The sequence below is a fragment of the Mesoplodon mirus genome, assembly GCF_964341445.2.
Source record: "Mesoplodon mirus genome assembly, chromosome: 5".
Lineage (NCBI taxonomy): Eukaryota > Metazoa > Chordata > Mammalia > Artiodactyla > Ziphiidae > Mesoplodon > Mesoplodon mirus.
In genome coordinates this window covers 6522028-6536917 of record NC_138980.1, presented here as the reverse complement: position 1 = coordinate 6536917, position 14890 = coordinate 6522028, and the positions used below count along the sequence as shown (strand labels likewise).

Below are 14890 nucleotides of genomic sequence, written 5' to 3'. Positions count from 1 at the left end.
GTGTTCTTCCTATGTTTTCCTCTAAGAGTTTTATAGTGTCCAGTCTTACATTTAGGTCTCTAATCCATTTTGAGTTTATTTTTGTGTACGGTGTTAGGGAGTATTCTAATTTCATTCTTTTACATGTAGCTGTCCAGTTTTCCCAACACCACCTATTGAAGAGACTATCTTTTCTCCATTGTATATCTTTGCCTCCTTTGTCATAGATTAGTTGACCATAGGTGCATGGGTTTATCTCTGGGCTTTCTATCCTGTTCCACTGATCTATGTTTCTGTTTTTGTGCCAGTACCATGTTGTCTTGATTACTGTAGCTTTGTAGTATAGTCTGAAGTCAGGGAGCCTGATTCCTCCAGCTTCGTTTTTTTCCCTCAAGACTGCTTTGGCTATTCGGGGTCTTTTGTGTCTCCATACAAATTTTAAAATTTTTTGTTTTAGTTCTGTAAAAAACGCCATTGGTAATTTGATAGGGATTGCATTGAATTTGTAGATTGCTTTGGGTAGTATAGTCATTTTCACAATATTGATTCTTCCAATCCAAGAACATGGTATATCTCTCCATCTGTTGGTATCATCTTTAATTTCTTTCATCAGTGTCTTATAGTTTTCTGCATACAGGTCTTTTGTCTCCCTAGGTAGGTATATTCCTAGGTGTTTTATTCTTTTTGTTGTAGTGGAAAATAGGAGTGTTTCCTTAATTTCTCTTTCAGATTTTTCATCATTAGTGTGTAGGAATGCAAGAGATTTCTGTGCATTAATTTTGTATCCTGCAGCTTTACCAAATTCATTGATTAGCTCTAGTAGTTTTCTGGTGGGATCTTTAGAATTCTCTATGTATAGTATCATGTCATTTGCAAACAGTGACAGTTTTATGTCTTCTTTTCCAATTTGTATTCCTTTTATTTCTTTTTCTTCTCTGATTGCCATGGCTAGGACTTCCAAAGCTATGTTGAATCAAAGCTATGTTGAATAATAGTGGTGAGAGTGGATATCCTTGTCTTTTTCCTGATCTTAGAGGAAATGCTTTCAGTTTTTCACCATTGAGAATGATGTTTGCTGTGGGTTTGTTGTATATGGCCTTTATTATGTTGAGGTAGGTTTGCTCAATGCCCACTTTCTGGAGAGTCTTTATCATCAATGGGTGTTGAATTCTGTCAAAAGCTTTTTCTGCATCTATTGAGATGATCATATGGTTTTTATTCTTCAATTTGTTAATATGGTTTATCACATTGATTGATTTGTGTATATTGAAGAATCCTTGCATCCCTGGGCTAAATCCCAGTTGATCATGGTGTATGATCGTTTTAATGTGTTGTTGGATTCTATTGCTAGTATTTTGTTGAGGATTTTTGTGTCTATATTCACCAGTGATATTGGTGTGTAATTTTCTTTTTTTGTAGTATCCTTATCTGGTTTTGGTATCAGGGTGATGGTGGCCTCGTAGAATGAGTTTGGGAGTGTTTCTTCCTCCGCAATTTTTTGGAAGAGTTTCAGAAGGATGGGTGTTAACTCTTCTCTAAATGTTTGATAGAATTCACCTGTGAAGCCATCTGGTCCTGGATTTTCGTTTGTTGGAAGATTTTTAATCACAGTTTCAATTTCATTACTTTTGATTGGTGTGTTCCTATTTTCTATTTCTTCCTGGTTCAGTATTGGAAGGTTATACCTTTCTAAGAATTTGTCCATTTCTTCCAGCTTGTCCATTTTATTGGCATAGAGTTGCTTGTAGTAGTCTCTTAGGATGCTTTGTATTTCTGTGGTGTCTGTTGTAACTTCTCCCTTTTCATTTTTAATTTTATTGATTTGAGTCTTCTCCCTCTTCTTCTTGATGAGTGTGGCTAATGGTTTATCAATATTATCTATCTTCTCAAAGAACCAGCTTTTACTTTATTGATCTTTGCTATTGTTTTCTTTGTTTGTATTTCATTTATTTCTGCTCTGATCGTTATGATTTCTTTCCTTCTGCTAACTTTGGGTTTTGTTTTGATTTGTTTTGTTTTTGATTTGTTTTGATTTCTAAACTCATAGCATTATGGTCAGAAAATATGCTTCATATGATATCAATTTTCTTAACTTTACCGTGGCTTGATTTGTGACCCAAGATATGATCTATCCTGGAGAATGTTCCATGTGTACTTGAGAAGAAAGTGTAATCTGCTGTTTTTGGATGGAATGTCCTATAAATATGAATTAAATCTATCTGGTCTATTGTGTCATTTAAAGCTTCTGTTTCCTTATTTATTTTCATTTTGGAGGATCTGTCCATTGGTGTAAGTGAGATGTTAAAGTTCCCCATTGTTATTGTGTTACTGTTGATTTCCCCCTTTATAGCTGTTAGCAGTAGCCTTATGTATTGAGGTGCTCCTATGCTGGGTGCATGTATATTTATAATTATTATATGTTTTTCTTGGATTGATCCCTTGATCATTATGTAGTGTCCTTCCTTGTCTCTTGTAACATTATTTATTTTAAAGTTTATTTTATCTGATATGTGTATTGCTACTCCAGCTTTCTTTTGATTTCCATTTGCATGGAATATCTTTTTCCATCCTCTCACTTTCAGTCTGTATGTGTCTCTAGGTCTGAAGTGGGTCTCTTGTATACAAAATATAGATGGGTCTTGTTTTTGTATCCATTCAGCAATCCTGTGTCTTTTGGTTGGAGCATTTAATCTATTCACGGTTAATGTAATTATTGATATGTATGTTCCTATGACCATTTTCTTCATTATTTTGGGCTTTTTTTGTAGGTCCTTTTCTTCTCTTGTGTTTCCCACTTAGAGAAGTTCCTTTAGCATTTGTTGTAGAGCTGGTTTGGTGATGCTGAATTCTCCTAGCTTTTGCTTGTCTGTAAAGCTTTTGATTTCTCCATCGAGTCTGAATGAGATCCTTGCCAGGTAGAGTAATCTTGGTTGTAGGCTCTTCCCTTTCATCACTTTAAGTATATCATGCCACTCCCTTCTGGCTTGTAGAGTTTCTGCTGAGAAATCAGCTGTTAACCTTATGGGAGTTCCCTTGTATGTTATTTGTCATTTTTCTCTTGCTGCTTTCAATAATTTTTCTTTGTCTTTAAGTTTTGCCAGTTTGATTACTATGTGTCTCAGTATGTTTCTCCTTGGGTTTATCCTGTATGGGATTCTCTGCGCTTCTTGGAGTTGGGTGGCTATTTCCTTTCCCATGTTAGGGAAGTTTTCGACTATAATCTCTTCAAATATTTTGTCAGGTCCTTTTTCTCTCTGTTCTACTTCTGGGACCCTGTATAATGCGAATGTTGTTGCGTTTAATGTTGTCCCAGAGTTCTCTTAGGCTGTCTTCATTTCTTTTCATTCTTTTTTCTTTATTCTGTTCTGCAGTGGTGAATTCCACCATTCTGTCTTCCAGGTCACTTATCCATTCTTCTGCCTCAGTTATTTTGCTATTGATTCCTGCTAGTGTAGTTTTCATTTCAGTTATTGTATTGTTCATCTCTGTTTGTTTGTTCTTTAATTCTTCTAAGTCTTTGTTAAACATTTCTTGTATCTTCTTGATCTTTGCCTTCTTTCTTTTTCCTAGGTCCTAGATCATCTTCACTATCATTATTCTGAATTCTTTTTCTGGAAGGTTGCCTATCTCCACTTCATTTAGTTGTTTTTCTGGGGTTTTATGTTGTTCCTTCATCTGGTACATAGCCCTCTGCCTTTTCATCTTGTCTGTCTTTCTGTGCGTGTGTTTTTTGTTCCACCGGCTGCAGGATTGTAGTTCTTCTTGCTTCCACTCTCTGCCCTCTGGTGCCTACCTTTTTTTTTTTTTTTTGTGGTACACGGGCCTCTCACTGTTGTGGCGTCTCCCATTGACGAGCACAGGCTCCGGACGCACAGGCTCAGCGGCCATGCCTCACGGGCCTAGCCACTTCGCGGCATGTGGGATCTTCCCAGACCGGGGCACGAACCTGTGTCTTTTGTATCGGCAGGCGGACTCTCAACCACTGCGCCACCAGAGAAGCCCTGCTTATCTTTTTATAAACAAATAAAATATAAGCTTTTGGGTTTTTAATTGTTTTCCCATTGTGTATAACTTATATTCCAATGCCAGTAAACTCATCATTTTAATAAGGACTTGACATCTATAATTTCTATCTGAATATTTGAAGAAACCAAGTACTATTAATTAAAAGTTAAAGAAAATTTTAAATCACTTTTCTAGCTTGCCATGGCCCATAAACCTTGAATTTTCCTCCCTTCTCCCAGTATTTTTCAAGTGAGCAGTCACTTATCTATAAAAAGAATTATCACATTTGCAAAGCTACATGCTGAAAGCATAGTGGTACCTGTAGGTCCAGTGTGTCATCATTTCTGAAAGTCACAAAGGAAATTAAGTGAAATTTCCCTCCTGGATTGGGGGTGTCTACATATGTAGCTTAGGAAATGTAAAGCCAGCTACAAGGTATTTCTCCCACCTCAAGGCAAAAGCAATTAGTATGCCAAGAAGTGCATGTCCTTCTAGGTCATTTTAGTTGCAAAGCTGTCTTTTTAAAGATAAACTGGGCTTTCTTGTGAAAAGAGACAGCAGCATTCCTTTTAGTTTCTGATAGAGACACACACAGGCACACAGATACAGACACACACACAAGCAAACTTGCGAGTTAGAAAAGCAGCACAATTCGTAACATTTCTCAATCCCTGGATTATCATTTATTCTGAGATATCTTTTTCTAACTGACTGTAAATTGATATCTGTGTTTGGAAATGTAATTGTGAAACACCACTTTAAAAGTGCACTGTGCTTAGGCAATAATTTGTAGGACAACTAGGCTAATGAACATGTGAGTATCATTCCAGACTTTGAAAACATGCTGTTTAGAAAAGGAATAGTATCTTCATTACTTAGACTCTTTTTTTTTTTTTTTTTTTTGCCGTATGCGGGCCTCTCACTGTTGGGGCCTCTCCTGTTGCGGAGCACAGGCTCCGGACGCGCAGGCTCAGCGGCCATGGCTCATGGGCCCAGCCGCTCCACGGCATGTGGGATCTTCCCGGACTGGGGCACGAACCCGTGTCCCCTGCATCGGCAGGCGGACTCTCAACCACTGTTCCACCAGGGAAGCCCTACTTAGACTCTTTATGGTTTCCAGAATGAGTCAACCCCAGATTGTCTTTGTTGCTGTGGATTTATAATAAGGACACAGAGAAAATAAAGTAGCAGGGGAAACAGTCTTTTACCTTAACATTTCTTCTGGATCTCACACTTCCCATGTAGCATAGATGGTCTCATGGAGAGGTGGAAGCTGAGCTCAGCATTATTCAAAGAATTCAGTCTGAGCTCCAGTAACCTGCTTCTTTCTGGGCACCTGGAATTTATACTTCCTGGAGTGCCAATCTTAATAGGGTAATGTGCCATCTCAGAGAGCATCAACTTTCCTCATATCCAGGTCTTCACAGAGTGACTTTGGCTTGGGCACTAGTCACTGTTCCCACCAAAGAAAGCCAGGGATATTTTTGTTGATGTTGCACACATAACATGAGCAATACTATTCAGGAGAAACCACTTGGAACTGCTTTCTGCAAGAAGCATACTGTGCAAGATTATAAGCTCTGAACTTAACTCAAAATTACTCAACTTTTTTCCCAAAATTACAACTTACAATACATTTTGGAGTCTCAGAGTATTAATTAGGGTTGGCTTCGTTATGTTGTGGTAACAAGTAATGCCCCCAAATTTAGTGGTTGAACACAACAAAGATTTATTTCTTGCTCATTTAATCTGCTGCAGATCAGTGGCTCCAGGGTAGCTTAATGCCACATATAACTCAGCAACCCAGCATGATTCAATCTTGTGACATCACCATCTCAACAGATAGCTTCCAGGGGAAGAAAGAGCTAAGCAAACTCACACCCATTCTAAATATTTGGATTAGCACCAATCAATTCCAAACATAGTCCATGGTCCAGAACTAGTTACATTCCCCTGTTTCCTACAGGAACATTGGGAATTGTGGAGAAGTGTATTCAGTGAGTATGCAGTTTTTCTTTCACACTCATTTCTCATCTATAAAATGGGCATGCTCACAATAATGCATAGGATTATTACAAATTAGTGCTATCTAGTAATCTAGGACCACTATATAACAAATTCAGTTATAAATCTAATGTGCTTAGTACATGTTTGTTATAGAGCAAGTACTAAAGAAATATTTATCCTCATTGTTATTTTTCTCTCAGAAAAGGAGAGAAAAATATATAGTCATTACTTATATTTTCATAGACTCTTTCTATAGTACATTATAACTTTCAAGATGTCCTCAAAACATTTTCATGAACTTTAGATATGTTTTGTTTTCTTTCCTCTGTCTTTTCTTCTTAGTCACTCAACTGAAACCCTGTAGTGAGATTTTGACAGTAGTTTGAAACACTTCAGCATTGGATTGAATTATAATAATAACTGAGAACATATTTTTTTTCAAGTTGGAACTTACTTTATGACTACAGGTACACACATACGAGGATTGGCTCTAGTTGTTGGGGGTCAGAATACATTTAACCAAAACTTCATGCTCTTTCCACAGATTAAGGAGCCAAATTCAAATTCATTCAAGGCAACATGTTTATTTTGTGCATATAATTGTACTATGGGAGCTAAGGATGACTCAGATATATCTGTGGTTTCAAAATCTTAAACTGTTGATGAATACATAGAACAAACATATGCATAATCATAATACATGTAGATTAAGCTCTAAGTATCAGCAAGAAAATATAATACCCAGTCAGGCAGCTGGGGAAGGTGACCTGAGAGAGGAAAGGTTTTGAGATGGTATCACTGGATATGGAGTATTTTAGAATGTGGAGATGAGGAGAAAGGCAAAATTGGCAGAAAGAAAAACACAAGCAAGAGTAGAGCAGGTCCTAGTCTATAAGTAAAGAATGTTGTGAAGGGCACTTTAAAAAATAGATCAAGCTCGTGTATAATACTAGGGGACCTTGAAGACTGTAATCACAAATACTTCTTAACCTACTCAATAAAGTGGATCTACAAAAGGTTTATTTAATTTTTCCACACTATAGTCAGGTTATAGATAGATAAATTTTTCCCTGCATTCTTTAGTCACTAGGAAATTTTTCTTGAATTGGGCATCTGTTCCAATATAAAAAATATGAAACTTTGTATCTTTAAAAACTTATTTGACCTTGTGCCACTGTCTTTCTTTTTTTTTTCACTGTCTTTCTTTTTAATACTTTTTAAATTAACTTTTAATCCATTTGAAACCTGATAAAAGAGATGAAAGAATATGCCCCAATATAGATAGTAACAGCTGATATGTATACAAGTTAATGCAGTAGATTTCCATTCTTAGACTTTTAGGAGCTTTGGAGGAGGGAGAAAAAAAGTCAAACAGAGAATATTTTTTTGAAAATTGTCAAGGTTTTCCACATAGAAGTTGAAAAAAAATTTTTTTTAATTAATGGAAGGCTTGGTCCTTTTCATGTGTAAGAAAGTTTTCAGAAAGATTGCTTTACTTGTTGGGTCTATCAGAGAGAAAGACTATGTAGATAGTATATTCGGCCTTTATAGTTGGAAAAATTAGAGGATTAAATAGAACAGGAAAATAGTTTGAAATTATATTTGAATGATGTGTTCAATGTTCATTTGTGAAGAGTACCATCACTAGAAACATCTTTGTTAGAACTGGAGAAACGAGGCCACATAAAGGATGCTTTTCAAAATAACTATTTATTTAATTAATATGTTCTCCTTTGTCATTAAGCCACTTGGGAAAAATCAGTTATAGATTCATTTAATAATTACCTTTTTAAAAAAATGTTCTGGTTGTATAATGTTTTTAATTAACTGTTGATTATTCACAGCAGTGTCCTGCAACAAATCATAAAGTGTGTATTTTTAAAATCAAGTAGTAACATAAATTATAAGAAAGTCTTGTTATATTTGCATCTGCCAAAAAAATAGGCAACTTAGGATAATTGTTGTCCTTTAATCTGTTTACACATGTTTATAGGTGCCTGGAATAAGTGCTCAGATGAAAACATTATATCTAAATGTGTCAGGCTTTACACACCGATATGATGCTGTAGGAACATAAGCAAACAGGATTTTTTGGTTCATTTTTTTGCAGTGGGTTATTTTTTGCTATTTATTTGTCAGAGGCCTATAATAAAATTATATTTTTGGCTTCATTTCCGTACAAAACTAGAAATAGTGATTGCTTCAGAGTCAAAGGCAACTTCCTTAGAAACATCATGCTCTTGCCATTTTGCAAAATTATGTCTGAGAAATGAAATGATTCTCAGCATTCTTGAATATGTGAAGGAATTTCTACTATTTTAAGTTAAACAACATCAAGTTCTATTGGTGCCCAGTGTAAATGCAAGCCTAAAGATGGTGTGGTTGAGAGAAATCAACCAGCATACTATATATTATTAGGTAATATCTATGGAATGGCTTTTTTGTAATTTATTTCATGTTCTTAATAATTTTTAAAACTTTTTTTAAACCAAATGTAGGATGTACCTACAATGTGAGACATTTTATATTAATAATTGTCAACCTGAGGTCAATGCAAACATTTTTTTTTCTGAAAGTGACTGTGTAATGGGAAAGGGTACATTAATTCCTATCTCTTTTTCTTTTCTTTGGTTCTATATCTAGGAAACCAAAGCACTTCTCAGACTAGAGACTTGGCTTCCCAGAATGGAGCTTTTAAGAAAGAAGGAAGCCTGAAGAATAAACAGTAATTGCAGGGGGCTGCCATCAAAGATGTGAACTATTTGGTGAGTCAAGATGTATAGTATCAAAACCAAGATGAAAGAATGGGATAAGGACCCACACACATTTTTATTATGTTTGATATTACTTTTAACAATAGCAGCATATTGAATTTTGCTGTTTTACTCAATTTCTGATTCTTATAACAATCTATATTAAGTTGAATTGAAATGACTCCTTTATTTTCACATGTTGTTGCTTCTTTTTCTAGAAGTTCTAATTCTTTTCATTAAGTTGTAGGTCAATTCTTATTCAGTGCTATACAGTTTAAACTACTGTAGGTTTATAATGTATTTACTTTTCAGTGAATATAGGCTGTAGTACACTCTCTCTATTTCTTCTCTTCCTTTTCATAGAGCCTCTTTCACTCACCTGCCTATTCCAAAGCCTGATACCCAAGGTATGACAAATCTCTTATATTCACCGTAAGCCACTGTGATACACATTCCCACCCAGACAGCTCCCATTTGAGTGCTGTGAGGAAGCCCCATCTCTCTGACCATCTACACCTTTTCCCTTCATTATTTCTTACACCTGGTCCAACATTGATGCCTCTTCAAACCCTTTCCTTCTCCCATAATTCTCAGCTCAGGATGGGAATGTCTTGTTCCAATAGGTGTGAGTGATTAATTGAGAGGAACAAAAATTCATTAGAAAATTAAGCTAGGTGAAGCTAGAAAAGGGGTGTAGAGCAGAAATATTTTATCTAAGTAATAGGGAAGCAAACATGAAAAACGTAACTCAAAGCAGACTAAGTTTCATGTCTGTATGAATGACATATTTATGACTGTGGTCTTCATGCCCAGTAATTATCATAAGGAACAATGTCAGAAAAGTCCTTAAATCTCCTCTTTCATGTGTAAATAAAAACCTTTGTTTTCATCTAAATGCAATAACCAGTAGATACTAAAGAAAACCAGCCAAATATACTTTTCTCTCAGATATCATACACATCTATTCCTTTTTCTTCCAAAACAGCATTTTCTTATGAAGCCACATTAGTTGTTGACATAGTCTGTGTAGCATTTCTTCATAGGAAGAAGATATTTGAAATTTTGCTGGTAGGCTTCCCCAGGTTTGTGCAAAGAATTACCATGCTTGTACCTGTAGGCAGTTTTTCCTGTCTAATATATTTTATTCAAAACAATGATTTCCAAAAACTTATTTGCATATCAGAATTCTCTAGGGAGTTTTATAAAAGCTGGACAAACAGCTCTCTAAGCCTAGTGAGTCAGAATATCTGGGCTGGGAACTGTAGGTTGCATTTTTACCAAACGGGCAGGTTTATTTCCCTGAATCTGGAAAGCACTGTTTTGATTATTTTCTGGATATGCATACACTGAACATCTTAGATGAACAGATCTTAAACCTGGCCAGTTATCATAATCACCTTGGGAGCATTTAAACACTTATAGTGACAGGTCCCATCCACAAAAATGTGATTATGTAGATCTTAACATGGGCAACCAGAATCTATATTTTACAAAAGCACCTCAGATAATTCTTATCAGAGCCATACTTGGGAATGACTTTCTAAAAACACATTAATATCAGCCTCATCTTTAGTATTCTACAGTTTTGGAAATATCTGAATATTTGCAATCATCTGATTTTTTTTAAGTCTACCAGAGTTAATATATTTGACTTCTGAAATACCTAACCATGGAACTACCCTCAATTATTTTTAGACTCCTTAAAAATTAAGTTATTAAACTCTAGTTTTTTAAAAAATATGCTAAAGTTTTACTGAGATATTCAGTAAATTTTGTATATTACTCATATGTATACAAATGAAATATCTAAAGTGGCTCCCCTCCTTAGTTACCATATTGTCTTATTCAATCCCTTATAAAACATCAATTTAAAAAATCTGTTTATCTTCTGTTCATAGACTGTTAGCTCCACAAGGATAAGAACTCTCTATGCTACATTCACCACTGCACTCCTAGGGCCTAGAATAATGCTTGGTACATAATAGGGGTTCAGTACATATCTGTTAAATTAATAGATAGGGTATTATATACGTATTTGCTATTTGTGTATATATTGTTTATGTAAGCCATATGTCCATATGTGAGGTTGACATATTACCCAATTATGTGCACACACAATCCATGTGTAATATCTTAGATGCTAATAAAAGTGCATTTTATTAGTCATGAAAGTTCTTTTATTCAAAGGCATAGGAATCTCCTCTAAATCCCAAATAAAAAGGGAGTGGTAGTCTTGAATAGATAGCCTCATCCCTTTCATTTGAAAGGGATCTGGAGGTCTTGATTTGGATATTCCATTAACATTTCTTTTCAGGCGGGGTCATGCCACTCAGGTGTTATGAATTACTCTCACTTAATGTAGGTGAAAAGCAGCTGAATCATACGCGTCAACTATTTGTCTTCATTCACATAATGAAAAGTGTAGTTAATAATATTGTTACATTGAAAAACTTCAGAATCAAGTGGCTAAAAATACTTTCTTACCATATAAGGGAGTGAGGACACTAAAAGATTACCTTTAAAACTATTTTTAAAGGATGAGGCTATTATAATTGCATGTTTTCTGTCTGGGTAATAGCCTTTTCAAGTGAAGAGTGCATTTCAGAGGTGTTCAACATAGCCGTTCCTTGGATCCTCAGCCAGGCTGTAATGCTGAGTGTGGTGCCTGGGAGTCTGGTGGATGTACGGCATATTCATTATGTTGTTCATTTATACATTCATTCTTTCAGCAACATTCAATCTAGTATTCTTTGTATTCCAGGAACTGTGTTAAGTACCCTCTAGAAGGTGAGAGAGAATAATAATGATGGATTCATAGTACATATGTTACATAGTACATAGTACAATGTTATATACGCTATGATAGTGGTATATATGCAGACTGCTCTGGAAATAAGAGCAAGGACATCTACAGGCAGATGTCATCAAGGATAGCTACCTGGAGTTCCAAATACTTATGCTGAGTCTTGAGGATGCGTTGCATTTATCCATTCCACAGATATTTATTGAGTGACTTTTATGGAACTAGGCTACACTCTGAATATACTATGGGGGAACAAGACAGGCATGAACACTGCCAGTCATGAACTCACAGCCTGTGAGGGGAGACAGACATAAAACAAATAATCTCCAAGTAAAAATATGTGATAAGTGAGGAAAATTTAATGACAGCATTGCAGATAGACCAAAATCCTGATAAATTGCTCAGGGAAAACCTCTCCTGGAGAAAATGATATTTGAGATGACATCTTAAGTGGACTAGAAGTTAGCAAAGACAGAGAGAAGAGCATACCAGTTAGCAAAAGCAAGATTCCCTTTATTTTACTCAAAGAATTTTGCTCTTAAAAATACCCCCCAAAAAACCCCAGAACAAACAAAAAACTAAAAAACAATTGTTAAAGCATTACCTTCACTGAACATTATGCTAGTATAAAAATTTCAGAACACCATGCATAGTTACAAAAAAAATGAAGACTAAATTTTTTTGTAACAATGCATGTTGACAGATGTTAACTAGACTTACTGTGATCATTTTGTAACATATACAAATATCAAATCATTCTGTACTATACCTCAAACATAATGTTATATGTCAATTATTCCTCAATTTAAAAAGGTATAAAAAATTTCAGAACACGACCAAAAGTGATGGTTTGGAAACTCCTAGGGAAAGAGCCTGAAATATCTTTTTTTTTTTTTTTCCTTTTTTGATTTCTTTCTCTGTCTTTCAAATTTTTTTCTTAAAAGAGAATAGAAGGTCTTTTAGAAGTAGTCATCAGAATGTTTGAATTTTATTTTGTTGTTGTTTTTAAGTTATACAGTAATTTCTGGTTTCATGGTTTTATTGCTGTTGGGTTTTTTGAATTTTCAAATGTCAGCTTATACTTGGCTCATTGCAGCCGTAGAACACTGTAAAATACACAAAGACCCAACGTGGAATTACTGCCTTTCAAACTTTTCACTCTCCAACAAACTTTTCTGTTTTTTGCCCTCTGGCCATAATAACTCACTCTTGTCAGATTGTATTCCTCTCTGCCCATCTCCATTTTCAGTACATTTCTATTCTCATTCAATATTGGTTATGCTGCAACATAGCACATTCATGAGATCTGGGCTTCTGGTCTCCAGTGATGCAAATGCTTTCTCATGTGCGATGAGGCAAAGGCTTTCGTTTGGTTTTAATCTAATGGGACAACGGGTACATCAAAGTCTCAGAACCTTTACTCCAGGACTTCCTTGAGGAACTGACATTTAAATGGAGAATTAATGGAGTTGGTCATGCAATAAGAGTGAGAAAGAGTGAATAAGGGAGAGATAGGAATTCCACGAAGTAAGAACTGGCATGTACAAAGACTCAGAGAATTAAAACACTGTAATCCATTCAAGGAACTACTCTTAGCTGTGTGAGCTACAGTGAAGTGTAAATACAGAGGAAAAAAGAAAGTTTTAACAATTTTTTTTATTATTTAGAGAGAGAAAATGGAACAAAGGTAAAGGGAACATTTGTGGCTTTGGTCTCTCCAGTACCCCTTCCTGCTTCGCCCAGCGATAGTGTCTTAATCCAGTTTCCAAGGCATTCAGCCTTCCCTTTAGCCCCACTGGTTTGAGTAAGAACTCAGTCCACTTCTGGATCTAAGCATGCTTAACAATCTGCTAGTTATATCTCCTTCACCAAAGTGCCTGCTGCAGGGATTGACTTATTTACCCAATCAGGGTAAGCAACCTTAATTCTAGAACCTTTGCCCAAACTCTTGGGAAGAGAGTATCTCTCTTTCAGATGGGATGGGAGGTAGAAACTATAAAGGGTGGCATGGAGAAGGCCAAACATAGTAAATCCAATAGGGAGAAATACAGATCTTAAAGATGAAGAGCAAACTACCAGCACATAAAGACATTGTTTGAACCCCTGGGCACAGTCATATCCCAAGATACATGCCTTTCTGTTACAGGAGCTACATCAAGTAAGCTTTATATAAAGTAAGCTTGAGTTGGATGTCTATTGTTGCAATGAAAGCATCCTGAATAATATACAGTTTAATGGGGGAAGCTTTACTTGGCCTGAATCTAAAACATCAGATGATGTTAATCTGGGGCCCCTCAGATTAATTTCAACAGCACTCCACAGGTAGCTTTAGTTGTAATGAACCAAGTTGAGAGTTTTTCATTATATTTGACTTACCGTTTTTTTAATTATAACAGGAAAATACTCCCATTTATCAGCTTTCTAGTATTTTTTTTTCTATCTAGAACTTATGTTACCTCAGAACAAATGTATATCCTATATTGGAATGTCATTTCTGTCCCAAAATAATGTGTAGTAAACTTTTAAAAAATTACTTGCTGGGAAAAAATTTCAGTCACCATGCTGTCCGACAATAGGTATTTTATTTTTAGCATTATCTTTTTTGGTTATTTTCTAAACATTCTTATGTCCTTCAACTTATATTCCAGAATGTTAAGCAATTTTTTCATCTTTCTAAAGCCACTGGAGATTTAACTCCCTCAAATGATTGCCTAGAGCCTACATAATCTCCCTTAAATCTTCCAGGTTATTTCATCTGCCATTTTAAATGGTTTCATCAGCAATTTTTTTTTGTACTTTATCAGTCTGATAAACTAACTGGAACAGAAATGGAGGTACTAATGTAGTCAAAATAAGGAGGCTTAATGAAGCAGGGCCTATACTGAGAGTTAATAGACATGTTTAAAGAGATTTTTTTTAAAAAGCTTCTGTATTACATTCACAACTTAAATGAAACAAACCAGTGTTTCTATATATTCACAATGTAATCCAGATACACAATTTATCTCATTTCCCTTAATTCCACACATAGTTTGAGATATAAAGGAGAATCCTAAACCCAAATGTTATGTGGATTTTTTAGAGGTACAGTAGAGTTGGTACATTTGAGGTAATGAGAGTTGCTTTGCATACAAGACATGCTAAAACGGGTTGATGAAAAGGGGGACTCTGACACAAAGACCACTCTGTCAAAAGATCCAAGTCCTTGTTTCTTAGAGGGACATTTGGGCAAATGGCCAAGACAACAGGCCAAAGTCAGGCTTTGAAAATGACAAGGAAATGTTTTAGTTGATGGGGGAGAATATAGGGTTATTTAGTAAGAGACTGGGCTTAAAAGAATAAA

General features: G+C 35.5%; 1 long non-coding RNA gene across 1 annotated transcript in view; it reads left to right on the top strand.

Annotated features, from left to right (window-relative positions):
* Window positions 1-8682: 8682 nt before the first annotated feature.
* LOC309805469 overlaps window positions 8683-14890 on the top strand; it is a 393805-nt gene continuing 387597 nt past the window's right edge. Inside the window, exon 1 of the long non-coding RNA XR_014294247.1 lies at window positions 8683-8756. This is a non-coding gene — a long non-coding RNA (uncharacterized lncRNA). The remainder of the gene's footprint in view (window positions 8757-14890) is intronic.